The 27,119-nt window shown below is 45.6% G+C and overlaps 1 protein-coding gene and 2 long non-coding RNA genes across 5 annotated transcripts in view; 2 read left to right on the plus strand and 1 right to left on the minus strand.

Annotated features, from left to right (window-relative positions):
- The window catches only part of cdyl2 (chromodomain Y like 2), a 161,894-nt gene that overhangs the window by 127,435 nt on the left and 7,340 nt on the right, over positions 1-27,119 (minus strand). The gene's annotated exons all lie outside the window — the stretch shown is intronic.
- LOC116982574 lies at positions 12,040-23,811 on the plus strand. The gene is made up of 3 exons (XR_004414497.1): positions 12,040-12,052; positions 18,517-18,521; positions 23,624-23,811. It is a non-coding gene; the product is annotated as an uncharacterized LOC116982574 (long non-coding RNA).
- LOC116982575 lies at positions 23,833-26,657 on the plus strand. Its single transcript, XR_004414498.1, has 3 exons — positions 23,833-23,928; positions 24,189-24,193; positions 26,636-26,657. It is a non-coding gene; the product is annotated as an uncharacterized LOC116982575 (long non-coding RNA).

Genomic DNA, 27,119 nt, shown 5'->3' on the forward strand with positions numbered 1-27,119 from the left:
CTGAGGGACTCTAGAGACAAGACCATCAGTGCTGTTGCGCCGCCCCTAGTAACTGGCCGGAAGTGGACGCCATCTGATGCAGTACAGCAAGCTTCATCAGCCCTGAGATACAAAGACATCGTGGGGCAAGTCCAGCAGGGAAGAGGAGGCTTTGGCCTTACGACAAGTAAACCAACTTGGCGAAAGGCCACAACATCAGAGCGGAGGACATTGGTGGTCGAGGAGGTGCGGCGACAAGAGGAGGCCGCAAGAAGTGCAAAGGCGGTCTCTCTTGCCAAACAGGGGCAATGGATGCAGTGGGAAGGTGTGGAGCGGAGGAAGATCAGCTGGAAAGAACTATGGGAAATGGAAGCAAGCAAGATCAGCTTCATCATCAGAGCGACTTATGACGTGCTTCCATCACCAAAGAACCTCCATCAGTGGTACGGCGAGGATCCAACCTGTGCCCTCTGCCCAACTCCAGCGACCCTCAAACACATCATGGTAGGCTGCAAGACCAGCCTCACGCAAGGGAGATACACGTGGCGGCATAATCAGGTACTAAAAAGCCTGGCATCAGCCCTTGAGAACAGGCGGTGTGCGACCAACTCCTTGCCTCCGAGAGCAAGCAACCCCCTCCCCCTAAGGGCAACAACCTTTGTCCGAGAAGGACAGAAAACATCTAAACATCCTTCCACCAGATCAGAAGAAGGAAACCTATGCAGGGCCCGCGACTGGAGGATGCTGGCGGACATCGGCCGACAACTAGTTTTTCCACCTGAAATTGCTTCCACCAACCTCAGGCCAGACTTGGTGTTCTGGTCCCCTTCACAGAAGACTGCTTACATCATAGAGCTCACAGTTCCATGGGAGAACTCTGTTGAGGAGGCCTATGAGCGTAAGAAGCTGCGTTACGCAGAGCTTGCAGCAGAGGCAACGCAGCGTGGCTGGAACACCAAAGTCTATCCAGTTGAAGTGGGATGCAGAGGATTTGTTGCGTCATCTACCATCAGACTGCTGAAGGAGCTTGGAATCCACGGTCAGGCTCTGCAGAAGACCATAAGATCACTCTCAGAGGCGGCTGAAAGAAGCAGCCGGTGGATTTGGCTCAAGCGGAAAGACCCATGCTGGGCCCCAAGTATTTCAGGGTGAATCTTTGGGACGGTTTGACACGGGACACGCGCTGAGGGCTGATCATCCTGCAGCGGGCCGCCCTTGTGGAGGGTGTATAGTGATAAAAGGCCGAAACACCCAGTGATGCAAGGGTACACTACTGATGATGTGTCCTGTGCCCAACTGTCCTGAAGGTTACCCAGGCCAAGATATACGTATCCACTCCCCCACCCCCCCCCCCCCGCCCCCCCCCCCCACAGATGTTGAGCGTCTACCACTCTCAACAATCAACGAATGTCGTGAAATGCTCCCCACCTATTGGCACAAGGGACTTCTTAACATCTAGTCCTGTGTATTTGATTCTTATGTACTGGTGTTAAATGTATAATTAGATCTACTTACAATGTGGAAGGGTGCTTGGCAATATTTTATTAATAATTACTTGAAAATGAACAAGAAATAAAGCTCATGTACCCTAATCAGTCCAATGACATCCAATCCACTTGTGTTACCACTTTGAGGAAGCTGTGGACCTGCACCCCAAGTTTTCTCTGTACATCAATGCTTCCTAGGGTCCGTGCAGTTTATAGTACACCTTCCTCTTGCCTTATATCTAACATGTGCTAATACAAAAGAACATACAACATTGTCTAGAGACACAAGAGAATGCAAATATTGGAACCTTGAGCAAAAAATAAACTGCTAGAGGAAGGGCGGCAGAGTGAATCAATTGATTATTCCTTGCATCTTCAATGTTTGAAGCAGTGGCATGGTGGCGCAGTGGTAGAGTTGCTGCCTTGCAGTGCCAGAGACCCGGGTTCGATCCTGACTATAGGTGCTGTCAGAATGGAGTTTGTACGTTCTCCCTGTGACCGCGGTTTTCTACGGATGCTCCGGATTCATCCCACACTCCAAAGACTCCACACTCCAAGGTTTGTAGGTTAATTGGTTTCGGTAAAAATTGTAAATTGTCCCCAGTGTGTAGGAGAGTGCTCTTGTACGGGGATAGCTGGTCGGAGCAGTATCTGTGCTGTATCTCTAAACTAAACTAAACTCAGTGAATCAAGCAGCATCAGTGGAGGGAAAATGGATAGATGACAATTTAGGTCGGGACCCTTCTTCAAGACTGTCCGTTGGATGTGGGAGTGAAAGGAACAGCAGGCATGGAAGAGAGATTTTAAAAAGTCCAAGGAAGACATTGTTAAGAAGATTATAGTTAGGATTACAATGTCTTTTTAGAAAAAGAGCCGAGAGCGTAGATATGGTTAGCTCACAAGTGTGCGCTGGTCCACATTAACATTATTATTCAGAAGCAGCAGTAGCATTAATGTCACTGTTAAATTTGCTAATCTGAAATTATGCCCATTTAAATTCTATTTGCTTTTGCAAAATGACGAAACAACAGTGTTTATCAGCAATGTTAGTCAAAACATATTCCACCACAGAGTCTGGATTTCTACTCAAATTATTCCATTAGGATATTTACTTTATTGAATTGCACCATTCCATGTGTCCACATTGTGTGAATCCCTTTTGGCCGATACAAAAGGCACAAATGTTTAAAGATTTAGGAAGGACCAACGACAAAGGTTAAATCGGGGAGGAATAGAATGGATTCAAATCTGGATTTCACATCACAAGAGTCAAGAGTCAAGTCAAGAGTGTTTAAATGTCATATGAAATAATGTAATTCTTACTTGCTGAAGCATAATGTCTGTAAACACAATACACACAGATAATATATGGTACACAAGAATCCTTTAAATTAATAACTCCCACACCAATGCAAAGCCTGAAATCCTCAGTACAACCATAGTTCACAGGTTGTGTTGGGTTCAAGAGCCAAGATGGTCATTGGGAAGGAGCTATTCTTGATCCTGGTGGTCATGGTTTTTAGACTCCTCGACCTGTTTCCTCGTGATAAGAGTGAAATGATTTTTGATGATACTTAGAAACATAGAAACATAGAAAATAGGTGCAGGAGTAGGCTATTCCGCCCTTCAAGCCTGCACCGCCATTCAATATGATCATGGCTGATCACACAACTCAGTATCCTATACCTGCCTTCTCTCCATATCCCCTGATCACCTTAGCCACAAGGGCCACATCTAACTCCCTCGTAAATATAGCCAATGAACTGGCCTCAACTACCTTCTATGGCAGAGAATTCCACAGATTCACCACTCTCTGTGTGAAAAATGTTTTTTCTCATCTCGGTCCTAAAAGACTTCCCCCTTATCCTTAAACTGTGACCCCTTGTTCTGGACTTCCCCAACATCGGGAACAATCTTCCTGCATCTAGCCTGTCCAACCCCTTAAGAATTTTGTAAGTTTCTATCAGATCCCCCCCCAATCTTCTAAATTCTAGCGAGTACAAGCCGAGTCTATCCAGTCTTTCTTCATATGAAAGTCCTGCCATCCCAGTAATCAGTCTGGTGAACCTTCTCTGTACTCCCTCTATGGCAAGAATGTATTTCCTCAGATTAGGAGACCAAAACTGTATGCAATACTCCAGGTGTGGTCTCACCAAGACCCTGTACAACTGCAGTAGAACCTCCCTGCTCTTATACTCAAATCTTTTTGCTATGAATGCTAACATACCATTCGCTTTCTTCACTGCCTGCTGCACCTGCATGCCTACTTTCAATGACTGATGTACCATGACACCCAGGTCTCGTTGCATCTCCCCTTTTCCTAATCCGCCACCATTCAGATAATAGTCTACTTTCCTGTTTTTGCCACCAAAGTGGATAACCTCACATTTATCCACATTATACTGCATCTGCCATGCATTTGCCCACTCACCCAACCTATCCAAGTCACCTTGCAGCCTCCTAGCATCCTCCTCACAGCTAACACTGCCCTCCAGCTTCGTGTCATCCGCAAACTTGGAGATGTTACATTCAATTCCCTCATCCAGATCATTAATCTATATACTAAATCTCTGTTCTTGACCGCTTTTGGCCGTCTGTGCTACGATTTCCGAGAGAACGCCGCCATCTACGGCTGTCATTTTTGGCCACCTCGCTCAGAGTCCCCCTCCGCCGCATGTGTGCCAAGGATTTTTCCCGTCGATGAAAGATGACAGAGATATTAATGTTTTCACAAAATTCACCATTCTCTCTGCTGCCCCTGCTGGAGGGAGGGGGAGGGACTATAAAACCAGGAAGTGGTGTGCCTCAATTAGTCTATGCAAGATGGAGCTCTATCAATTAGTCTCTGTCACCCTGAGCTCTGAATGACACTGAACACATGTCTACATCACTGAGTACCCTTAATGTGGTTTGAAAATGAATATATGGTTAGTTTGAAGTAAAAAAGCACTGCCTGCAAATGGTTGTTTGGGTTTGGGTTGAAGTAAAAAGGCACTCTCTCTCTCTCTCTCTCTCTCTCTCCCTATCCCTCTCTCTTTCTCTCTCTCTCCCCCCTGTCTCTCTCCCTTTCTCTCTCACTCTCCCCCCCTCCTCCCCCCCTCTCCTCTCTTACCCCACCTCTCTCCTCTCCGCCCCTCTCCTCTCCCCCCTCTCCTCTCTCCCCCCTCTCCTCTCCCCTCTCCCCCCCTCCTCTTCTCCCCTCTCCCCCCCTCCTCTTCTCCCCCCCCTCTCCTCTCTCCCCCCTCTCCTCTCCTCCCCTCCTCTCCTCCCCCCCTCTCCTCCCCCCTCCCTCTCCTCTGCCCCCCTCTCCTCTCCCCCCCTCTCCTCTCCTCCCCCCCTCTCCTCCCCCTCCCTCTCCTCCCTCTCCTCTCCCCCTCACCTCTCCTCTCCCCCTCTCTCTCTCTCTCCCCTCCACCCCCTCCCCCACCGTCCCTCCCCTAAACCCCTCTCCCCTCCACATACCCCTACCCCCTTCCCCTCACCTCACCCCCCTCTCAGCACACCCTCTCTCTCCCCCCCTCTCTCCCTCCTCCCCCTCTCTCTCTCCCCTCCCCTCCAAATGGTTGTTTGGGTTTGGGTTGAAGTAAAAAGGCACTCTCTCTCTCTCTCTCTCTCTCTCTCTCTCTCTCTCTCTCTCTCTCTCTCTCCCTATCCCTCTCTCTTTCTCTCTCTCTCCCCCCTGTCTCTCTCCCTTTCTCTCTCACTCTCCCCCCCCCTCCTCCCCCCCTCTCCTCTCTTACCCCACCTCTCTCCTCTCCGCCCCTCTCCTCTCCCCCCTCTCCTCTCTCCCCCCTCTCCTCTCCCCTCTCCCCCCTCCTCTTCTCCCCTCTCCCCCCCCCCTCTCCTCTCTCCCCCCCCTCTCCTCTCCTCCCCTCCTCTCCTCCCCCCCTCCTCCCCCTCCCTCTCCTCCCCCCTCCCTCTCCTCTGCCCCCCTCTCCTCTCTCCCCCTCTCCTCTCCTCCCCCCTCTCCTCCCCCTCCCTCTCCTCTCCCCCCTCTCCTCTCCCCCTCACCTCTCCTCTCCCCCTCACCTCTCCTCTCCCCCTCTCTCTCTCTCTCCCCTCCACCCCCTCCCCCACCGTCCCTCCCCTAAACCCCCCTCCCCTCCACATACCCTACCCCCTTCCCCTCACCTCACCCCCCTCTCAGCACACCCTCTCTCTCCCCCCCCTCTCTCCCTCCTCCCCCTCTCTCTCTCCCCTCCATCCCCTCCCCCACCCTCCCCTAAACCCCCTCCCCTCCACACCCCCTATCCTCTTCCTTCCACCCTCCCCCCTCCCTCCCCCTCCCTGCTCCCCACCTCATCCCCCTCTCAGCACCCCCTCACTCTCACCCTCTCTCTCTCCTCCCCTCCTCCCCCACCTTTCCCCCTCACCCACCCTCCCTCTTCTCCTCCTCTCCACCCCCCTATCCCTCTTGCCCCTCTCTCTGTGTGCTCTCTCTCTCTCTGTCTCTGCCCCTTCTCTCTCTGCCCTCACTCTCTACCCCTGCTCCCCCCCCCCCTCTCTCTAGATGTGACTGCAAGTTGGGGGCTATGCTTCAGTAGATAGGGTGGTTATGGGGTAAAAGGAGCAAATTAATAATATTAATATAATATCAAGGGGGGTAATTAGCATGAGTGCGGGGGTGGGGGGTGGATAGTTAGTGTGTGCGACGCTGCATGCCGCCTCCCCCCCACAACCGCACGTTGGGGGAACAGACCCAACGGGTCTGCACTTGGTCTAGTATATATTTAAATAGCTGGGGTCCCAGCACTGAGCCTTGCGGTACCCCATTAGTCGCTCCCTGCCGTTCTGAAAAGGACCCGTTTACTCCTACTCTTTGCTTCCTGTCTGCCAGCCAGTTCTCTAACCACATCAATACTGAACCCCCAATAAATACCGTGTGCTTTAAGTTTGCATACTAATCTCTTATGTGGGACCTTGTCGAAAGCCTTCTGAAAGTCCAGATATAACACATCCACTGGTTCTCCCTTATCCACTCTACTAGTTACATCCTCGAAAAATTCTATAAGATTCGTCAGACATGATTTACATTTCATAAATCCATGCTGACTTTGTCCAATTATTTCACCACTTTCCAAATGTGCTGCTATCCCATCTTTAATAACTGACTCTATCATTTTCCCCACTACCGATGTTAGACTAACTGGTCTGTAATTCCCCTTTTTCTCTCTCCCTCCCTTTTTAAAAAATGGGGTTACATTAGCTACCCTCCAATCCTCAGGAACTACTCCAGAATCTAAAGAGTTTTGAAAAATTATCACTAATGCATCCACTATTTCTGGGGCTACTTCCTTAAGTACTCTGAGATGCAGCCTATCTGGCCCTGGGGATCTATCGGCCTTTAATCCATTCAATTTACCGAACACCACTTCCCGGCTAACCTGGATTTCACTCAGTTCCTCCATCTCATTTGACCCCCGGTCCCCTGCTATTTCCGGCAGATTATTTATGTCTTCCTTAGTGAAGATAGAACCAAAGTAGTTATTCAATTGGTCTGCCATGTCCTTGTTCCCATGATCAATTCACCTGTTTCTGACTGCAAGGAACCTATATTTGTTTTAACTAATCTTTTTCTCTTCACATATCTATAAAGACTTTTTCAGTCAGTTTTTATGTTCCCTGCCAGTTTTCTTTCATAATCTATTTTCCCTTTCCTAATTAATCCCTATGTCCTGCTCTGCTGAACTCTGAATTTCTCCCTGTCCTCTGGTAGGCCGCTTTTTCTGGCTAATTTGTATGCTTCATCTTTTGTTCTGATACTATCCCTGATTTCCCTTGTTATCCACGGATGCACTACCTTCCCTGATTTATTCTTTTGCCAAACTGGGATGAACAATTGTTGTAGTTCATCCATGCAGTCTTTAAATGCCTTCCATTGCATATCCACCGTCAACCCTTTAAGAATCAATTGCCAGTCTATCTTGGCCAATTCACGTCTCATACCCTCAAAGTTACCTTTCTTTAAGTTCAGAACCCTTGTTTCTGAATTAACAATGTCACTCTCCATCCTAATGAAGAACGCAACCATATTATGGTCACTCTTGCCCAAGGGGCTACCCACAACAAGACTGCTAACTAACCCTTCCTCATTACTCAATACCCAGTCTAGAATAGCCTGCTCTCTCGTTGGTTCCTCCAACATGTTGGTTTAGAAAACTATCCCGCATACATTCCAAGAAATCCTCTTCCTCAGCACCCCAGCCAATTTGATTCACCCAATCTATATGTAGATTGAAGTCACCCATTATAACTGTTTTACCTTTGTTGCACGCATTTCTAATTTCCTGTTTGATGCCATCCCCAACTCCACTACTACTGTTAGGTGGCTTGTACACAACTCCCAATAGCGTTTTCTGCCCCTTAGTGTTTCGCAGCTCTACCCATATCGATTCCACATCCTCCAAGCTAATATCCTTCCTTTCTATTGCGTTAATCTCCTCTCTAACCAGCAACGCTACCCCACCTCCTTTTCCTTTCTGTCTATCCCTCCTGAATATTGAATATCCCTGGATGTTCAGCTCCCAGCTTTGCTCACCCTGGAGCCATGTTTCCGTGATCCCAACTATATCATATTCATTAATAACTATCTGCACATTCAACTCATCCACCTTATTACGAATGCTCCTTGCATTGAGACACAAAGCCTTCAGGCTTGTTTTTATAGCACTCTTACCGCTTATACAATTATGTTGAAAAGTGGCCCTTTTTGATTTTTGCCCTGGATTTGTCTGCCTGCCACTTTTACTTTTCACATTGCTACCTATTGCTTCTACCCTTATTTTACACCCCTCTGTCACTCTGCTCATGCTCCCATCCCCTGCCACATTAGTTTAAATCCTCCCCGACAGCACTAGGAAACACTCCCCCAAGGACATTGGTTCCATTGCAGCCCAGATGCAGACCGTCCTGTTTGTACTGGTCCCACCTCCCCCAGAACTGGTTCCAATGCCCTAGAAATTTGAATCCCTCCCCGTTGCACCATTTTTCAAACCATGTATTCATCTGCAATATCCTCCTATTTCTACTCTGACTAGCACCTGGCACTGGTAGTAATCCAGAGATTATTACCTTTGAGGTCCTACTTTTAAGTTTATCTCCTAGCTCCCTAAATTCACCTTGTAGGACCTCATCCCGTTGTTTACCTATATCGTTGGTGCCAATGTGCACCACAACAACTGGCTGTTCACCCTCCCCCTCCAGAATGTTCTGCAGCTGTTCAGTGACATCCCTGACCCTTGCACCAGGGAGGCAACATACCATCCTGGAGTCTCGTTTGTGGCCGCAGAAACGCCTATCTATTCCTCTTACAATTGAATCCCCTATTACTGGCTGCCCTTTTGAGGCAGTGCCTCCAATACACCCCTTCGATGGTGGAGAGGTCAGTAGCCCTGATGGATAGGGCAGTGTCCACCATTCTTTGTAATTTCCTTCATTCCTGGGCGTTTAAGTTGCTGAACTAGGCTTTGATGCAACCCATGAATATGTTCTCCACCTTACACCTATAGAAGTGCAAGAGAGTATTCATTGACATATCGAATCACCTCAATCTTCTGAGGAGGTGAAGGCGTTGATGGGCTTTCCATAATCTTACAGCGCATTGTCCCTGTAATCTCCTTGTCCTATATCCACCAAAATGTCTCCCTTCTCTGATTCTGCACACAAATGTAATAACTTCACAATCAGTAGCTAGGCTCTCAACTGTCATCACCATAAGCTTTGGAGATTTTCCCTTAAACCTCCCTACCTTATTGCATCTTTCAAGACATAACTTGAAAACCATCTTTGTGACCATACTTTTGGTCATCAGTCCTAATACAAAACATAGATCATTTGGTGACAAATTCTGTTTGCTAACACTCCTGTGAAGAGGATGCCTTTGCTGTATTGAATATGGCGGCACACTGGCGCAGCTGGTCGAGCTGCTGCCTCACAGTGCCAGAAAAACGCATGTAAACCTGACCACTGGTGCTATCTGTGTGGAGTTTGCACATTCTCTTTGTTGGTTTCCTCCAGTTGCTCCAGTTTCCTTGCACATCCCAATGACGTGCGGTTTGTAGGTTTGTAAAATTCCCCCTAGTGTGTAGGGAGTGGATGATAAAGTGGAATACCATAGAACTAGTGTGAACTGGTGATTAATGATCATTGTAGACTCAATGGGCCAAAGAGGCCTATTTTCTCTGATGCTACTTAGAGGGATAGGGGCCAAATGCAGGCAAATGATACTAGCTTAAATGGGACATGTTGCACAGCATGTTGGGCTGAAGGGCCCATTACCATGTGGTATGACTCTATGTCTCTCATGTGTAACTGGGCCTTGTTGTTGTTGGACTTTCCTTCCCCAGAGAGTGTAGAGTGGAATAACAGAGTATTTACAACACTAAAACCATTCTGCCACTATGTCTGTTTGGGTGCCAGCTCTTTTAGGCATACATCCAGGCAACGTTCTAGATTACCAACACTCTCTGGGTGAAAATACTGCTCCACTTCTTCACTACCACTGTTTTACCAGTTACATTAAATCAAAACCGCCTGTTTTGACCCCTCAGTTAAGGGAAATGGGTTCCTCCAGTTTACTCTATCTAGGCAGCTCATAGTTTATATTGTATATCTCAGTTAAGACCTGTTTCAGCCACCTCTTTCCAGAGAAAACTTCCTTAGCCTGCCCTATCTTTCTTCATAGCTACCATTTTCTAGTCCTTGAAAATCTCCTTTAAACCATCTCAAGTGCAGTCACATCGTTTCAAACCTTGCGTATTTAGTTTACCAAGGTACAGTGAAAAGCTTTTGTTGCATGCTAACCAGTCAGCGGAAAGATAATACATGATTACAATCGGGCCATCCACAGTACACAGATACACGATAGAGGGAATAACGTTTAGTGCAAGATAAAGTCCATTAAAGCTAGTCCAAGGGTCTCCAACGAGGTAGCTGGTAGCTCGGGACCGCTCTCTAGTTGTTGTTAGGATGGTTCAGTTGCCTGATAACAGCTGGGAAGAAACATTCCCTGAATTGGAGGTGTGCGTTTTCACACTTCTGCACCTCTTGTAAGACCAGGGCGAGACTCGTGCTTGATTATGCTGGCGGCCTTGCTGAGGCAGTGTGGTTACTACAATTGTAGGCAGTACTCAAGGTGTGGTCTATGCCATGTTGTGCACAGATCCCAGATATTAAACCCTGTGGTTCAGTTAATAAAGTAAAGCAACCCATATGTCTTCAAACCACCTTATCCACCAGTCCATATCTCCAGGAGCTTCCTGGCACAGCCTACACTGCCAATTAGCTTTGTGTCATCAAGATCTTCTACAGCTACACGAAAAGGTAAAAATTAACGAACGCTAATATGGATGGATGCAGGCGAAATTATATTAGGGAATGAGGAAAATAAAGAAATGAAACATGTATTTTGTATTAACCTTAATGGAAAACACAGAAAAATCTCATGGAAAGCGTAGAGGACCACAGGTCTCAAGTGAATGAGAGCTCAAAGATATTAGCATCAGGCAAGAGGGACAGAAGTGTGAAAACACTCACCTACAGTTTCAGGGACAGTTTCTTCCCAGCTATTATCAGGCAACTGAACCATCCTATCACCAATTCGAGAGCAGTCCTGACCTAACATCTACCTCAATGGAGACCCTCGGACTATCTTTAATTGGACTTACACTAAACATTATTCCCCTCATCCTGTACACTGTGTATGGCTGGATTGTAATCATGTACCGTCTTTTCGCTGACTGGATAACACACAGCATAAAAGCTTTTCACTGTACCTCAGTACATGTGACAATAAACTAAACTAAATTGAATTGTATTGCATTGTAACTAAAACTAAAACGTTTTGCAGATATGAATGGGACTGAAAGGCTCTACATCCTTAGGATATGATGACATTTTAAAAGAGGTGACTATGGATGTAGTAGATTCGGTGCTTGAAACCATGTACCATCAGATATACTGTAGGACGAGTTTCTTCCCCACTGTTATCAAACAATTGAGCAGATCTCTTGCTAAAGATGTATTCCTGATCCTCCAATCTACCCTGCTGTGGCTCATGCACTTTTTTTATCTACACATTCTCTGTAGCTGTAAAACTATATGATGCATTGTTTATTTTATCTTTTGCACTACCTGATGTACATTATGGTTTGTCCGGATAGCATGCATAACCAAATTTTCTGCCGTGCCCTATAATACTATATTCTGCATTGTGATATCTTTCCCTTTTGCACTACCTGCTGTACTCATATATGTTATGACTACACTCATGTATGGCATGATCTACCCAGAGAGCACGGGGGAAAAAAGTATTTCATTGTATCAGAGCGCAGGATTTGTAGGTCCACGTTAGAGTGAAAGACAAAGCAGGCAAACGTAAGGAAGCTTGGCTGACGAGGCAAATTGAGACGTTAGTCAAAAACAAGAAGGATGCATGGGACAGGTATAGGCAGTTGGAATCATGTGCATCCATGGAGGAGTTTCAGGAACTAAGGATCAGAAAGGCAAAAAGGAGCCAGGAGATAGCTCTGGCGGGTAGCATAAAAGACAATCCCAAAAGATTTTATAAATACATTATGGGGAAACGGGTAACTAGAGAGAGTGGGACCTCTCAGGAATTCAGGAACTGTGGAGCCAGAGGAGATGGGCAAGGTCCTCAGTGAGTATTTCTCCTCTGTATTTACCGAGGAGAAAGACAGTAGAACAGAGGAAATGGGAGCAGTCACTGGAAGTGTCATGAGAGCAGTCAGGGTTACCGTCGAGGAAATACTGAAGGTACTGTCGTGTTTGAAGGTAGACAAATCTCCGGGGCCTGATCAGATATATCCGAGGGCACTGCGGGAAACTAGAGAGGAAATTGCGGGAGCCCTGGTTGAAATTTATGAGTCGTCCTTAAATACAGGAGAGATGCCAGAGGATAGGAGAGTGGTAAATGTTGTGCCTCTGTTCAAGAAGGGCTGCAGGGAACATGCTGGGAACTATAGGCCAGTGTGCTTAACATCTTTGGTTGGTAAGTTACTAGAGAGTATTCTGGGGGATAGGATATACAGGCGTTTGGATGGCAAGGGCTGATTGGGGACAGTCAGCATGGTTTTGTACATGGGAGGTCGTGTCTCACAAATATGGTTGATTTTTTTGAAGACGTGAGCAAAAAGGTTGATGAAGGCAGAGCTGTAGATGTTGAGTACATGGAATTTAGTAAGACATTATACAAGGTGCCGCATGGTAGGCTGCTCTGGAAGGTTAGATCGCATGAGATCCAAGGAGAGATAGCTGAATGGATAGCAAATTGGCTCAATGGAAGGAAGCAGAGGGTTCTGGTGGAAGGTTGCTTTTCAGACCGGATGCATGTGACTAGTCGTGTGCCTCAGGGTTCTGTGCTGGGCCCATTACTGTTTGTCATCTACATCAATGATATGGATAAGAACATACAGGGCAAGATTAGGAGGTTTGCTGATGATACAAAAGTTAGTGGATTTGCAAATAGTGAAGATGGTTGTGAACATTTGCGGCAGGATCTGGATCGATTGGCCAGGTGGGCGGAGGAATGTTTGATGGAATTTAATACAGAGAAGTGTGAGGAGTTGCATTTTGGGATATCGAGCAAGGGCAGGACCTACACAGTAAATGGTAGGCCTCTGGGTAGTGTTGTACAGCGGAGGTATCTAGGAGTACAAGTGCATGGTTCCATGAAGGTCGAGTCGCAGGTAGATACGGTGGTAAAAAAGGCTTTTGGCGTTTTGGCCTTCATCAGTCAGAGTATTGAGTATAGAAGTTGCGATGTCATGTTGCAGTTGTATAAGACGTTGGTGAGACCGCTTTAGAATATTGTGTTCAGTTCTGGGCACCATGTTATAGGAAAGTTTGAAAGGGTTCAGAAAAGATTTATGAGGATGTTGCTAGGACTAGAGGGTTTGAGCTACAGGGAGAGGTTGGATAGGCTGGGTCTCTATTCCATGGAGCGTAGAAGGATGAGGGGAGATCTTATAGAGGTATAATCATGAGAGGAATAGATCGGGTTGATGCACAGTCTTTTACCCAGAGTAGGGGAATCGAGGACCAGAGGACATAGGTTCCAGGTGAAGGGGAAAAGATTTAATAGGAATCCTGGGGGTAACCTTTTCATGCAGAGTGTGGTGGGAGTACGGAACAAGCTGCCAGAGGAGGTAGTTGAGGCTGGGACTATCGCATCGTTCAAGCAACAGTTGGACAGGTACATGAACAGGACATGTTTGGAGGATTTCGGTCCAAGTGCAGGCAAGTGGGACTAGGGTAGATGGGACATTGTTGGCCGGTGTGGGCGAGTTGGGCCGAAGAGCCTGTTTCTACACTGTATTACTCTATGACTCTACATGTGACAATAATAAACCAGTACCAATGGTTGATATCCTCCAAGAGTCTAAAATGGTTCCCATAGATTACAAAGTAGTAAATGTAACCCCACTATAGACATTCCCCGGGCGATGAACGCCCAAGTTACTGACACCGCTCACCTGCTAGAGTGAGGTCCTAACCTCTCATCTACCTCACTGGAGACCTTTGAACTATCTTTAACAGGACTTTAGAGGACTTTATCTTGCACTAAATGTTGTACCCTTTATCTTTTATCTGTGCACTGTGAACGGCTTGATTGTAATCGTGTATAGTTTTTTTTCTATGACTGGATATCACACAACAGCTTTTCACTGTGCAAGTGACAATAATATACTCAACTGCTTATAAATGATCTTCCACTATATAATTAACCTCAAAAGTCCAACGCAAGTATATATGTTATTTCCTACGTTCAGCAGAACTAGTTTCCTCTCACTCACCATTTTTTAGTCATTGTTCTTTCTTATAGTCTTATGTTCTTTTGATGACATTCATTACAATACTCTGGAGGTGTGGTTACCTTATTGAATGTTTTTTGTGTGTATTTTCCAACTTGCAGGCAAAGGTTGACTTGCAGACTTCTGTAAAACTGTTACCAGGGACAGCCTGTATTTAAGAAATGAGGGGGAGAGGAAACAGGGAACTGTAGGCCGAATAGCCTGACAACAGTACTGGGGAAATGTTGTGAAATGTTATTGAGGAAGTGGCGACAGAACAGAGGCAACATGAAAGGGAAACTTTGTCAAATCTATTGAGGTTGTATCAATTTATTGAGGCTGTAAATAGTATAAAGGATAAGTGCAAAGCAAATAATGTCATAGGGCTGTGCAGCATGGAAACAGGCCCTTGGCCCAACTTGTCCATGCCAATCAATTTGTGCATCTGGTGCATCCCATCTGACTGCATTTAGCCCATATCCTATAAATCCTTTCTGTCAAAATGTCTTTGGAAATTTGTAATTGTATCCACTTAAAATTAAGTTATTTCTAGATACGGACTACCCTCTGAGTGAAATCATTGCCCATGAAGTCCTTAAATCTCTCCCTGCTCACATTAAGCCTACTATCAGAATCCTGTACTCTGGGGAAAAGGCTGAGCATTCACTTTATCTATGCCCCTCATAATATTGTGCACTTTGATAAGGGCACTTCTCAACCTCCTACGCTCCAAAGAAAAAAGTCCCAGCCTATAGAACCTCTCTCTCTATATCTGAAGCCGGCAAGTCAAGGTAACATCCTGGAGAATCTCCATCGGGTGGCGCCATCGGGTGTGGTAGCCTCGCCAGCAGCTGTTCGGCCTTTCACCCTTTTTGTTAATTTTAGTATGTTCTAAAGGTTTCTTAGTCTTTTTTATGTGGGTGGTGGTGGAGGGGAATAGGGGGAAACCGTTTCCCAGTCACTTACCTGGACGGAGATGTGTCTATTTTCTGAGTCGCAACTTTGCACCTCCCTCGCGGCCTCGCGGCCTCGCGGCCTATCCTGCCGGAGACCGGCCAGAGCTTCAGCAGCGGCGCAGCGCTGAATGCCATTGCGGAGCGGAACGATCCCTTGCCGGGGATTGCCTGTGTTGAAGCTCCGGAGTGTTGGGCCTGCTAACTTTAACACCGTGGAGCTGTGATTTGCAGAGCTTCTAGCCGCTAGCAAGGCACTGACTTTAACATCACGGAGTCCTGGGATCCCTTGCCAGGGGTCACCAGTGTTGGAGCTCCGTCCAGCTCGGCCTGTGGACTTCGGAAGCCGCGGACTCTGGTAAGAAGCGGCCGATTCGGAAATTCCAAGCTGCTGAGTGTGTTCTTCTGTTCCGACGTCGGAGCTCCGATCATCTCAGTGAGAGGGCCTGAACATCGGGCCGCCCGTAGCGGCGACCGCGGAGGGCTCAAAGGCCCCGACCACGGGTGAACAAAGAGGAAGATGACAGAACTTTAGTGCCTTCCCTCACAGTGGAAAACGTTGATTCCGCTATGTGGGATGTTCGTGTTAAATTCTATTGTATATTGTGTTATTTTTATTCGTATGGCTGTATGGTAACTCAAATCTCACTGTACCAATTATCTCTGGAGATAAAGACGTCTGAAAAAGGGTCCCAACCCAAAACATCACCCATCCTTTATTTCCAGAGATGCTGCCTGACCCACTGAGTTACTCCAGCACTTTGTGCCTATCTTCTCAATGAAGGCTAGCATGCCAAATGCCTTCTTCACCACCCTATCCACTTGAACTGTCACTTTCTTGGAACCATGCCCTTCTAGAGCATTTCTAGATCTCTCTTTTTGGACTCGTAAATCTAAAAATCCCGAATATGAAAGGCCTGGATAGAGTTGATGTGAAGATGTTTCCAGTAGGGGGAGAGTCTAGGGCCAGAGGGCACAGCCTTTAGAATGGAGATGAAGAGTAATTTCTTCAGCCAGAGAGTGATGAATGGGGGTGCACATCTCTGAAGATCTTTCCTGGTCCGAGAACACTAACGCAATTATCAAAATAGCTCATCAGCGCCTCTACTTCCTGAGAAGATTACGGAGAGTCGGATTGTCAAGGAAGACTCTCTCTAACTTCTACATGTGCACAGTCGAGAGCATGCTGACCGGTTGCATCGTGGCTTGGTTCGGAAATTTGAGCGCCCTGGAGAGGAAAAGACTACAAAAAGTAGTAAACACTGCCCAGTCCATCATCGGCTCTGACCTTCCTTCCATCGAGGGGATTTATCGCAGTCGCTGCCTCAAAAAGGCTGGCAGCATCATCAAAGACCCACACCATCCTGGCCACACACTCATCTCCCTGCTACCTTCAGGTAGAAGGTACAGGAGCCTGAAGACTGCAACAACCAGGTTCAGGAATAGCTACTTCCCCTCAGCCATCAGGCTATTAAACCTGGCTCGGACAAAACTCTGATTATTAGCAACCACTTTCTGTTATTTGCACTACCAGTTTATTTATTCATGTGTGTATATATTTATATCATGGTATATGGACACATTTATCTGTTTTGTAGTAAATGCCTACTATTTTCTGTGTGCTTAAGCAAAGCAAGAATTTCATTGTCCTATACAGGGACACATGACAATAAACTCACTTGAACTTGAACTTGATTTCTTCAGCCAGAGAGTGATGAATATGTGGAATTTACAGATGGCTGTGGGGACCGTCATTTGGTATTTTTAAAGCAGAGATTGATAGATTCTTGATTAGTAAGGGTGTCAAAGGTTACAGAGAGAAGGCAGGAGAATGGGGTTGAGAGGGAAAAATAGATTAGCCATGATCGAATGGCTGAGCAGAGTCAATGGGTGACGGGTGGCGCCGCGAGCCAGCAGCCTCGCCAGCAGCTGTTCGTCCTTTCCACTTTTTTTTTGTTTTTAGTATGCATAAAAGTGTGTTTACGTGTGTTTTAGTGTGGGAGGGGTGGGGGCGGGAATTGGGGGAAACTGTTTTTTAGTCACTTATCTTGGTGCAATGTGACTTTTCTCCTAGTTGCATTTCGCACTCCCTCACAGCCTAACAACTTGGATTGGTGCGGCCTCTCCCAGAGTCGGGACTCGAGTTGCAATCACGGGCGCAGCGCGGACTTTCCATCGCGGAGCCGGGTGACCCCTTGCCTGGGGTCGCCAGAAGAAGTGCTCCGATCGCTGGCCCATGGACTACAACATCCTGAAGCCGCGGAGCCTGGGATTCCTTGCCGGCGATCTCCGGAGAAGAGCTCCGACCGCCGGCCTGCGGCCTAGAACATATTGAAGCCCCAGTCTCCGGTAGGAAGCGGCCGTTTCGGGACCTCCAAGCCGCGGAGTGTCCATCCATCCCGACGTCGGAGTTTCGAGCATCCCGACGAGAGTGCCTCTACATCGGGCCATCCAGAGCGGCGACTGCGGAGGGTTCATGGCCCTGACCACGGATGAACAAACGAGGAGGACTGACTGAAAGTTATTGCCTTCCACCTCAGTGAAGAATGTTGATTCCACTGTGGTGATGTTCATGTTATATTCTATCGTGTATTGTGCTTGTTTGATTGTGTGGCTGCATGGTAACTCAAACCTTAATTGCTGCATGTGGCAATAAATGTGAACTTGAACTTGAACTTGGGTGAATGGCATAATTCTGCTCCTGGATCTTATGAACTTATCTCTTAGATGTAGTGTGTTTGGCCTTACAGGCAACCTTCATTGAGGTGCCACATACGGGATTATTAATCAGAGTTATCAATCACACTACATTAAAATACATTGAGGAATGATTAGATGGAAAAAAGGAGAGGGAAAAGATGGGCCATTTTTAGGTTGTGAAATTGTGTTTGGTGGTGTGCTGCGGGGATCTGTGACTTGGTGAGGGGCTCATGTACAGTTCATTTGTTTTTGTTAATTATACATTCCAGATGGTAGAGTGATTTTGAGGGGAGTTCAGTATGATATAGATAGGTTTAAGTGAATGCATAAAGACAGCAATGAAATATAATGTGCAAAAGTGTTTAGTTTCCCACTTTTGGTTAAAAAGAAGATTGCAAAGGTGAGAGATCTGTACAGCAACCGCTCCAAATTTACATGCAGGCTCAACAGGCAATTAGGAAGTGAGAAGATTAGACTACAAGAATAGAGATGTCCAGTTGAATTATACAGAGCCAAGATGAGACTACATCTGGAGTGTTATAAGCAGGTCTGATCTCCCTGGATGTATCCACAATGGATGGTCTGCAGCAAAGGTGCATCAGACTAATTCCTGTGTTTGCAGGTTTGTCCCACAACAAGGGATTATTCCAGGCAGCACAGTGGCGCAGCAGTAGAGCTGCTGTTTCACAGCATCAGAGAGGCAGGTTCGATCCTGACCACAGGTGCTGTTTCCGTGGAGTATATACGTTCTCCCTGTGATCCTGCGAACTGGGACCCCAGTTTTTTCCAATATATATTAACGATTTAGACGAGGGAATTAAATGTAACATCTCCAAGTTTGCGGATGACACAAAACTGGGTGGCAGTGTGAACTGCGAGGAGGATGCTATGAGACTACAGGGTGACTTGGATAGGTTGGGTGGGTGGGCAGAAGCATGGCAGATGCCATATAATGTGGATAAATGTGAGGTTATCCACTTTGGTGGTAACAACAGGAAGGCAGATTATTATCTGAATGGTGTCAGATTAGGAGTAGGGGAGGTGCAACGAGGCCTGGTGTGCTTGTACATCAGTCACTGAAAGTAAGCATGCAGAGACAGCAGGCAGTGAAGAAAGCCAATGGAATGTTGGCCTTCATTGTAAGAGGATGGGTTTAGGAGCAATGAGGTCCTACTGCAGTTGTACAGGGCGCTGGTGAGACTGCACCTGGAGTATTGTGTGCAACTGCATTTCGTTGTCTCTGTACTGTACACTGCACAATGACAATAAAGTTGAATCTGAATCTGAATCTGAATTTTGGTCTCCTAATTTGAGGAAGCACATTATTGCTATTGAGGGACCACAGAGTAGGTTCACCAGGTTAATTCCCGGGATGGCGGGATTGATGTATGAGGAAAGAATGGGTCGACTGGGCTAGTATTTGCTGGAATTTAGAAGGATGAGAGGGGATCTTATAGAAGCGTATAAAATTCTTAGCGGATTGGACAGGATAGATGCAGGCAAAATGTTCCCGACGTTGGGGGAGTCCAGAACCATGGATCACAGTTTAAGAAGGGGTGGGCCATTTAGGACTGAGATGAGGAAAAACTTTTTCACCCAGAGAGTTGTGAAACTGTGGAATTCTCTGCCACAGACGGCAGTGGAGACCAATTCACTGGATGTATTCAAGAGAGAGTTGAATATCGCTCTTAGGGCTAGGGGAATCAAGGGATATGGGGGAAAAGTCAGAACGGGGTACTGATGTGATCAGCCATGATCATATTGAATGGCGGTGCTGGCTCGAAGGGCCGAATGGCCTACTCCTGCACCTATTTTCTATGTTTCTATGTGATTGCGTGGGTTTCCTCCGGGTGATCAGGTTTCCTCCCTTATCCCAAAGGCGTGCTGGTCTGTAGATTGTGCAGGAAAGAACTGCAAATGCTGGTTTAAATCGAAGGTAGACACAAAATGCTGGAGTAACTCAGCAGGACAGGCAGCATCTCTGGAGAGAAGGAATGGGTAATGTTTCGGGTCAAGATCCTTCTTCAGTCTGAGTTATGCTGGAATTTTGTGTCTACCTGGTCTGTAGATTAATTGACCTCTGTAAATTGCCCCTAGTGTGAGGTGGGATAACTACTGTGAACACGTGATCAATTGTCAGCATGGACTTGGTGGGCCAAAGGGCCTGTTTCCATGCTGTACCTCGAAACTAAACTAAAAATGCAAAGGTTGGGTCAATACTCGCTGGACTTTAGAAGAATGAAAGGCGATATTGTTGAAATGTATAAGATTGTGAAGAGGCGCGACAGGGCAAATGCAGAGATTGAGATACAAGAGATTGCAGATGCTGGAACCTTGAAGAAAAACTCAATGGATCAGGCAGCATCTATGGAAGGAAATTGACAGATAACGTTTAGGGTCAAGTCCCTTCTTCAGTCTGAAATGTTGTCACTCCATTTCCAAACACAGATGTTGCCTGATCCACTGAGTTCTTCCAACAGTTTGTTAAATGCAAAGTTGATGGTTCCCAAGGCTACATGGGCAGCACAGTTGTGCAGCTGGTAGAGCTACTGCCTCAGAGTGCCAGAGACCCGGGTTCGATCCTGACCTCGGGTGCAGTCTGTACAGAGTTTGTACATTCTTCCTGCGACCACATGGGTTTTTTCCGGATGCTTCAGTTGCCTCCCGCGTTCCAAAGACGCGCAAGTTAATTGGCTTCTGTAAATTGCGGCTAATGCCTAGGATTCGAAAGTGGGATAACATAGAGCTAGTGTACCAGTGATCGACGGTTGGCATGGACTCGGTGGGCAGAAGGGTCTGTTTCCATGCTGCATCACAACAGTATCTATATATTACTAAAAGTCTGATCTTGACCACTTCCTGTTGTTCTGTATATTGATTTTAGAAAAAACGCTGCCACTTATGGCTGTGATTTTTGGCCATCTTACTCAGTTCTCCTCTGCTACGCAGGACAAGAGGATTTTTCCCATCGATGAAAAATAAAAGAGTTATTAGTGTTTAAAAAATGTTGAGATTCTCTCCCCTTCCGGAGGGACTATAAAACCCAGAAGGGTTGAGTGCCTCAGTCAGTCTCAGTAAGATGGGGGAGCGAGAGGGTCACGTCTCTCAGTCTGAGCTGTGAATAACACTGAACACATGTCTACTAAACTGTGAGTGGTTTTACTGACCTGTCAGTGCCCTTAATGTGGTTTGAAAATGTAGTTTGGAAATGCTAAAGCTGTGTTGCCTTCAGTTTGGAAATGCTAAAGCTGTGTTGCCTTTGGTTTGGAAATGCTAAAGCTGTGTTGCCTTTGGTTTGGAAATGCTAAAGCTGTGTTGCCTTTGGTTTGGAAATGCTAAAGCTGTGTTGCCTAATTAAAGTTGCCTTGCCTAATTAAAGTTACCTTGCCTAATTAAAGTTGCCTTGCCTTCTATATAATTAAAAGTCTAATCTTGACCACTTCCTGTTTGCGCTTTATATTGATTTTAGAAAAAACGCTACCACGTACGGCTGTGATTTTTGGCCATCTTAATCAGCGTCCCCCTCCGCCCATCAGGTGCCAAGGATTTTTCCCATCAATGAAAATTAAAAGAGTTATTAGTGTTTAAAAAATGTTGAGATTCTCTCTCATCAATCACGCCATGAAGGCCACGCCCCTCCTGGTGGGAGGGACTATAAAACCCAGAAGTGTGGGCGTGGCTCAGTCTCTGCAAGATGGAGGAGGGAGAGGTCACGACTCACTGTCTTTAGTGGCCTTGCACCCTACTTGAAATGGAATTTCAAGGAATAGCCGTGAGTCAACTTCCAGCCCACCAGCCGTGAGTGAGTGAGCTGCCAGCAGAACAGGCTTGAGTGACTGAACCGCCAGCCCAAGAATCCATTTGGCCCACAATGTCCATACTAGCCCTCTGGAAACCAGTCCCTTCAGCCCACAACACCCATACTAGCGCTCCAGAAAGCGCCCCCCCCCCCCCTCTAGCCGCCAATATTGGAATTGGTGGAGAGGTGGAATATTGCTTTGGGGGCCCAGCCCTCCCTTGTGATGCTGGGACCCAACAGGTCCCACTTAGTCTAGTACTAAACTAAAGCCAGGGGTCACTGTCTTAAAATAAGATGCCAGCCATTCAGTAATGGGATGAGAAGAACCATCAAGGCACAAAAATGTCCTTTCTATTTCTATTTCATATGCTATCTTTAATGGAGATGGATATATATGCTAAGTTTATGCTATTCCTCCAATCTGTTCAGATCCCTCAAATTTAATTAGCTATTTTCTGCCCAACTTGCCACACCATCCATGTTTGCATTTGCATGCTCCCGTATCATGCCTCCTGAACGTAGGGCTTAATTGCTGATAAACAAAGCCCAAAAACAAGGGATTAATACTGGTCCTTCATTGATAAAAGCCTTTCATCACAAAAGTACATGTCAATCGTACCTGGATACAAGTAATTCAGCGGGTCAAACAGCATCTCTGGAAAATGTGGATGAGCAACATTTCGGGTGAGAAGCCTTCTTCAGACTGGCAGCATCTCATGGGTAGAGAACATGGCTAGGCTCTGTTTTGGGTCGGGACATTTCTTTCGATTCTTAGAGTCAGACAGCAAGAGAACAGGCTCTTTGGCTCAACTTGCCTATGTCGACCAAGATGCCCCTTCTATGTTGGTTCTGAACGGAGTTTGTACATTGACCACGTGAGTTTTCTATGGGTGCTCCAGTTTCCTCTCACACCACAAAGATGTGCAGGTTTGTAGGTTAATTAGTTTTGTTTTTTTTTAAATTGTAAATTCTCCCTAATGTGTACGATAGTGCTAGTGTATGGGGTGATCGCTGGTTGGCACGGACTTGGTGGGCTGAAGGGCTTGTTTCCGCACTAATTCTGAAGTCTAAAGTCGGTCCTTCAATCCCTTGGTATCTCACTTATAGCCAAGGAAAATTCAAAAATGATGCTCATGTCTTTGCATTCCTTTCTTCTTTTAACAGCTTGGGCAAGATAACATCTCAAAGACACAAAATCCCTTACTTCTTGCTTTTACTATTTATATCGCATCCAATACCATACATTTCCTACCTATCTACAACTATCAATATTGTCCTTGAAACACAGCATGGAAACAGGCCCTTTGGCCCAACATGCTTGCCAACCAAGATGCCAGTCTAAAGCTACTCCCATTTGTCCACACTGGGCCAACACCCTCTAACCCCTTCCTGTCCATGTATCTATTCAAATGTCTTTAAATGCGGTTATTGTACCTGCCTTGACTACTTCATCTTGTAGCTCAATCCATTATTTTCTATTACATATTCATTAGGAATTCTAGGCACATCATCCACCTCCATGGATAGGTTATCATTTTGGTTCATAAGAGCTTTACTCTTTCCCAAGTATCCTTCTGCTCTGTATTCACATGCAAAACATCTGAGTTTTTTTCTGATATTATCTCTGAACTAGTGAATACATTAATGGCTGGAGCTGACTGATTCCTACAGGAGAAAGCTGGACCAAATGTCAATCATATTACAGGTGCTCCCTGATTTACGATGCTTTGAGTAGCGATATTTCGACTTTACGATCAGCAAATGCTCGGTGTGGTAGAAAAATTAATATCCTTCTTTATTTAATTGGAATTGAACAAGGTAACGAAAGGGTGTTTTGGATGTGACAATTAGCAGCTCTCGCTTGACCAGGTGCAGAAGAAGTTCGTGAGAATCGAGAAAGATTAGACGTATTACCTCCAGTCTGGGAATGTGATGAATTGTGGATGGTAAATGTAAACATGAAATGGGAGGAGATAACAAAGCTTGTTTACATGTCTGAGAAGTTACAGTGGATCATCCACGCCCCCTACCGCTAGTAACGTTGATACGTTGCAGTAAATGGGAGACTTATGATCAGCACGGAATGGGGATGGTGATGTGGGCCGCTTGAAAGATAAGATAGAATAATGTCAAGATTCCCTTGTTTTACATTTGATTTGTATTAACCATATGTTGTTGAACAAGATTAACATAAGCGAACAGTATGTTATGACTAGAGCCAGGATTTTGCCATAAATGCCATAAGTGCCTTTTCATGCCTTTTTTGATGATTTCAGGAAGGTAATGCCTTTTTCACAATTGAGTGCCTAAATCAGCCTTTTTTTTTGCCATTTTAACGTCTTACAAGAAAATTTACAGCACCAGGGCGAAACCCGGCTGTAAGTGGGTGTTAAGTGGTGATTGGAGAGGGGTGCATGGGAAAGGGTCCAGTCTTTGCAGACTGGAGTCATGCTTTAAGTAGGTGTGGTGATGATTGGGGAGAAGTAGGTGGGGAAGGATCTAGTCTTTTCAAACTGGAGTCAAGCTGTGAGTAGGTGTGAAGTGTTGGTTGGTGATGGGGTGTGGGGTACCAGGGTTAAGTTTCTGTTTATCGAACCTGCAGTAGATCAATGATCTGGATGAAGGGGTGGTAAATTGGACTAGTAAGTATGCAGATGATACCAAGATAGGGGGTGTTGTGGATAATGAAGAGGATTTCCAAAGTCTACAGAGTGATTTAGGCCATTTGGAAAAATGGGCTGAAAGATGGCAGATGGAGTTTAATGCTGATAAATGTGAGGTGTTACACCTTGGCAGGACAAATCAAAATAGGACGTACATGATAAATGGTAGGGAATTGAAGAATACAGTTGAACAGAGGGATCTGGGAATAACCGTGCATAGTTCCTTGAAGGTGGAATCTCATATAGATAGGGTGGTAAAGAAAGCTTTTGGTATGCTAGCCTTTATAAATCAGAGCATTGAGTATAGAAGCTGGGATGTAATGTTAAAATTGTACAAGACATTGGTGAGACCAAATCTGGAGTATGGTGTACAATTTTGGTCGCCCAATTATAGGAAGGATGTCAACAAAATAGAGAGAGTACAGAGGAGATTTACTAGAATGTTGCCTGGGTTTCAACAACTAAGTTACAGAGATAGGTTGAATAAGTTAGGTCTTTATTCTCTGGAGCGCAGAAGGTTAAGGGGGGACTTGATAGAGGTCTTTAAAATGATGAGAGGGATAGACAGAGTTGATGTGGACAAGCTTTTCCCTTTGAGAATAGGGAAGATTCAAACAAGAGGACATGACTTCAGAATTAAGGGACAGAAGTTTAGGGGTAACATGAGGGGGAACTTCTTTACTCAGAGAGTGGTAGCGGTGTGGAATGAGCTTCCAGTGGAAGTGGTGGCGGCAGGTTAGTTGGTATCATTTAAAAATAAATTGGATAGGCATATGGATGAGAAGGGAATGGAGGGTTATGGTATGAGTGCAGGCAGGTGGGACTAAGGGAAAAAAGTTGTTCGGCACGGACTTGTAGGGCCGAGATGGCCTGTTTCCGTGCTGTAATTGTTATATGGTTATAGAACACGTTCAGGTCATTGGTCAGCTGACAATTGCCCAAGGAGCGGGGGGTTCTCCTCTTGTAGCTTGTAATTGCTTGCAAGCCCTTCCACACTGAAGAAGAGTCATTTGCTGAGAACTTGCTCCTCAACTTCTCAGAGTACCTTTCCTTGGCAGCTCTGATTCCTCTTCTCAGCTTGTACTTGGCCTGCCTGTAGAGGTCTGCATCCCCGCTCCTGTAGGATCTACCCCTGCAAGCGTCAAAATGCCTAAAGTCAAGTCTACGCCTTGTAAAACACTGAAAGATTTGGTGAGAGTGTATGGGAGTGATATATTCTCTACAGACAACTGTGTGCAGTTTTATAAAGCATGTGAGAAAGCAGTGAATCATGAGAAGAAATAATTCGTCTCACAGCATGTACAGACAGCTAAACACAAGTCGACGACAGAGAAACTGAAGGTAGGAAAGCTTGTCTCCTCACAACATTTACTGCTGGCTCAAATTGCAAATCTGAGTTTTCGAGTGATCTGTGCAAAGCATTCATTGATGCTGGAATTCCACTGTGGAAATTGGAAAACAAATCTCTCAGAGGTTTTTTAGGGAAATACACAAAGGAACCTATACCGAGCGAGTCATCATTACAGAAAAATTATGTTGACAGCAACTTCAACATTGTTGTGTAGAAAATTAGAGATGAAGTTGCATGCATCAAAATATGAATCTCAATAGACGAGACAACCAATGCTGTGGGGAGATATGTTGTCAATGGGGTCATCGGTAAACTGGAGGCAGGTCAACCGTCAAAGGAGTATTTCTTGACATTGGAAATATTGGAGAAGTCAAAAAGCACAACTATTGCTAGTTTACATCTTCACTTGCTGTACTTTGTACTTAACGTTCCTGGCGATGTAGGTAAAGACATGCAAGGTAAATGTGAGAGGGGGGTTTTAGCTAACAAAGATCTTGAAGAAGCACAAAACATAGCTAAATTTCACAAAGGTAGTTGTAATGCACAAGATATCAACATGAATGTAGAGTTTGTAGCTTGTTTCAGGAATGCACCAGTGACCTCAGCTGGGGTAGAAAGAAGTTTTTCACAACTGAAGCATATTCTGTCTGACAGACGGCATAGTTTAACACCAGATAATTTGAAAAAAAAATGGTAGTAGTTATGTGCAACCAGGCAATAATGTAGTATATCTTTATAATTATCATTTTTAACCATATTTTGGTGGTGGAAATACAAGCCTTTTATGCATTTTTTTCCCAATAAAAGCCTTTTTCGTGCCTTTTTTGTAATTTTATTTTGCCTTTTTGCCTGCCTATTTCAGAGACTTTTAGTGCCTAAACATCCTGGCTCTAGTTATGACTAATGAAATAATTGGAACCCATATGGTGATAGAATATTTTTGTAGAATAGTATCTAACAAAAGCAAACAAAAGTTATTTACTTCACAGTATAACTGTTGGCTAATTCTGCTTGGAAGTCGGAGAACTGGTGAGCAGTTTACTGCAGCCATCTCTCCATGATATCATGCAATAAAGTCTCTTGAAGCAAACCTGCGAAGTCTGTAACTTTTTGCTTTTCCTTTTATTTCCCTCTAAATTAATTTCTCCCACACTCGGCAATGGCTGTGAGCCGCACGTCACTTCCGGTCACGTGATCGCAAATGTATTAAATGCATTTTCGACTTGCGATATTTTCGGTTTATGATGGATTTATCGGAACGTAACCCCAACGTTGGTCGAGGAGCAGCTGTATAAAGGATGGAATTACTAATCAGATTCTTGATTGTTCGAATGGCCTAATTCTGCTCCTATAACTTGTTAACTTAAGTGTATAATAG

Source organism: Amblyraja radiata, chromosome 17, assembly GCF_010909765.2.
Source record: "Amblyraja radiata isolate CabotCenter1 chromosome 17, sAmbRad1.1.pri, whole genome shotgun sequence".
Lineage (NCBI taxonomy): Eukaryota > Metazoa > Chordata > Chondrichthyes > Rajiformes > Rajidae > Amblyraja > Amblyraja radiata.